The following is a 3,845-nucleotide window of genomic DNA, read 5'->3' as shown; positions in this document are numbered from 1 at the left end:
GCATGCACTTCCATATGCAACAAGCCTAATTCATCAGATGCTGTGAAACATTTATATGAAAAGAAATACAAACTAGCATTTTTTCTAACTAGTAATATGTAGTTCTACTGGAATTATAGCAGACACACCACATCCTTCAACCAAGTGCAAACACTGTATTGTACTAAATCCAATTAAACTTAATGTTTTTTCCTCCTGGCTGTTGTCCAGCATGGGTTATAGCTGTCCTCTTGGATTACTCACCAGCCTTGGGTCAAACTTGGAATCTCTGGTTCTGAAAGCATGAGGATCTGTCAGCAGAGTTAAAAGGTCCTGCCCTGTTATTAAGGCTGTAGTGGATTTATATTAACCTCTATCTGTGGCCAGTCCCCATGAGAAGAGGACAGAGCACTTTACTGAGTGTAACTGTTTTACACATGTGCAGGGTAGGTCCAAGAAAGGGTAAGAAGTGAAGGAATTCTACCAATGACTGAATGAGCCACACTGGTTAAGCAGGGGGAAAGAACAAGAAAAGAAAAGGTAGAAGATGAAAAAGCCAGGATGTTCTGGGAACAATGAAGAACCACTCACCCCAGCCATGATGCCGCAAAGCAAAGCACTTAACAGTTTCCTTGACTTTAAATATGCAGTTAAGTACATCCCTGTTCAACAAAGCACATAACCATATGCTTAAATCCCAATGAGTTCAGTTTAATGAGCTGAGGTGATAAAGTGTACGTGAAAACAAAATACAACATTGGACGCTATATTATAATGTCTTGTCCAGGCTATGAAAATATAAACCAGAGAAAGAAAAGAGGTGAATAATATCTGAGAAACACAGATGCAGGAAAGTGGAAAGAATAAGGGTAAAGCAGTTCTTAAGAATATAAATTAGAAATAATGGTTGCCAGCTAAAGAGTTCACAGGACAGAAAGTGGTACTTTTCTCTATCCTTGATGTATTTACATTTCTCTTATTAGTGTTATTTAAAGAAAAAGATGGACTCCATAGTGACCTGTGGAATAAAAGTCCAATTTCTGAAATGAAAAGTCTTAATGATTTTAATAACCTATGAGGAAAGACTGGAATCAAATAGTGATAGCCACAGAATGGGATTGCGGGCTTGATCCTAATGTTCAGTAAAGTCAGTTGGAAAAATCCCATTGTTTTTGATGTTATAAGATCAGGGCCAGAGAGATTTGAATAGTTAAAATGAGAAGATTAAAAAGATAATTATCTATCTGTGGTTATTAATCATTTTAACTGGTCTGTGCACAGAGGGTCTGTGTCTGTGAGACCTGTTTGTTCCTTTTGAGCTACAGGAAGCTGTAATAGAGCCATTTTGCTGAGAAGAGTCATCCTCATGTCTTCCAGTGAGGCCCTGGTTCACCCCAGTTGTCTTCAAATGATTGTACATTAAAGCTACAGGCATATGAAGAGAGAGAGAGAGAGAGAGAGAGAGAGGGAGATAGTTAACTGTGTTAGTCTGAAGTCAGGCAGAAGGCAGAGTAGAGTTTTACCTGGTAGAATACCTAAATCTTAAGCTTTTGTAGATTTTCCTTCAGTAGGACTTACACTTATCCGTTTCATGTTCTCTGTGTTTCTCCTTCATATCTACTTATCTTACTCCTTCTGCCATTTTTGTTGCTTTTATAACTCACAAAATCAGTACTGGTATTGATATTATAGATATGATGGACATTTTTCTGACCACCTTTTGTCCAGCCTTAGAATAGAAGGAGAAAAGGCTCCTTAATGAAACTAATGACAGCTAAATGAAGAACACATTTCAAGGAAATATTAGTTCATGCAGTGTATGGGATTTACAGCCCCAAGAGGCTATTGAGTGAACTAGTGAATTAAGTGACTGGATTCTAAAAAAAATCTAGATAATTATTGTGACCATTAGCATTTGTAATTATGTTAAGATAATTAAGCATAATAAAACCTCATGCTTCCCAGCCTAAACTGATTACCTGTAGGCATCAAGAAGGACTTTTTTTTTTTTTAATCAGCATTGCACAACTGGCCAGATGCATTATGTTCTGTTGTATAATTTGGTTTTTGACTTTTGCAATCAGACAATGGTCACTCTCAGAGGCAGAATGATAGATTGCTCTATTTCACTATAGCAAGTCCTACATTCTTGTAATTGTAACTAATTTTAATTTGTAATGTTCCACAGTGCCCATTTGTGAAGCTATATTTGAGTATTTAAAATTGAACATTCAAAATTGCCATGAAGGAAATTTTGCTTAGACATATGCCTTGCTTAATCTGCAATATCACCTTCTGGACTCCCTTTCCAAACCATCTGTTTCATTGATGGACAAGCTAATCTTAGAAACCAGGCATGTTTTTCAAAGGAGAAACTGTTGATCTAATAGAGCACAGACATTTTGACGAAAAACAAATAATGATTGTTTAAATCAGTTTTTGGATCTGAACAAAATGATTTTTTCTAAAATTATCAGTGTTGCAATTATGCAGCTGTCTCTTATTGACAGACCCACAAGTCCCTAATTAACAGACTGGTTCTTGGATTTTTTCAGAATAAAGGCAGGGATGACATTCTTTTACTATAGACACACACACAAATACTTGCTCACTGCTACTGAGCTTCTGTATCTTATGTAGCCATTTGTACCTCTATACAGGGGTGAAATGTATTAGTTGTAAAATACTAGCTGTGTTTTGCATCTCCTTTACATTGCAGGTATGTTTATATTCACACTGCAGCACTGGATTGAGGTGCTCGAGCTAGTTCTGAACTAGGCAACATGGATACCAGAAATGGTACAGCCGCTCTGGCTAGTGCTCAGTCCAGAATAATAAATTCTACTTTTCAATAGAACTAATTAAGTTGGAAAGAATTCGGGGCTCATGTTTATATAATATATATTATATATCTTGCTTATGGTACCTGAGCCAGCTTGTTGAGAACAATGTGGTTGTCCCTACATGACTCTGTATTTTGCTGTATGGACCCAATCCTGAACAACCTCTTGGTAAAGCGTATTGAATCAGGCCCAATATGTTCATATGTATCAATCCCCAAGGGGAGTACAGATGTTTCTGTCACAGACACTATGGTGTGAAAGAGGACTTACAGCAGGCAGACAGCTGTTCCTGTATGGCTTATATTCTGCATGTGCTAATAGAACAGGGGTGGGCAAAATGTGGCCTGCCAGGCCATTCTATCCGGCCCATGGGGCCCCTAAAAAATTTAGGAAGTTAATATTTATCTGCCCTCGGCTGCCTGTCATGCGGCCCTCAATGCCTTGCCACAACTCAGTAAGCGGCCCTCCGCCTGAAATAATTGCCTGCCCCTGTAACAGAAAGACAACAATATTCATTGGTCTCTTGCAAAATCAAGAGTAATGGCTTGCTGTCATTATAAGGTAATGTGAGAAATGGAAGGAAAGTTGTGTCAGGTGTAATGTCAGTGGCTGGAGGTATGATTCAGTATAAAAACAGAAAACTATCATCCTTGGGTGGAATGCAGTCAAAGCCTCAGTGTAATTCAATGATTCTCAACCAGGGTGCCACAGCACCATGGGATGCCATGACATCCTTTTAAGAGTGCCACAAGTACCCACACATGATCCACAAGATAAACCCAGAGATTTCAAATAGAAATCCGTAGTTCCAAAAACAGTTTTACCTGTTGGGGTCTTTCTGAGGTCTTTCAAGAGAAGAATTGGTCAATTATTTTCTGTAGAAAAAGTAAGTTAATGGTAAGAACTGGAATTTTTTGAGAAGTATCTTAAGTATAACAAAGAGAGCCTTGAGTCAAGAAGGCTGAGGCCCGCTTATCTAATTACTGCATGGCTGATGCATACAAGAGCTGGACCACCTTTACT

Source organism: Gavialis gangeticus, unplaced genomic scaffold, assembly GCF_001723915.1.
Source record: "Gavialis gangeticus isolate Ggan-Ray unplaced genomic scaffold, GavGan_comp1, whole genome shotgun sequence".
NCBI lineage: Eukaryota > Metazoa > Chordata > Crocodylia > Gavialidae > Gavialis > Gavialis gangeticus.
The sequence above is the reverse complement of the archived record's forward strand: the minus strand, read 5'-3'. Positions refer to the sequence as shown.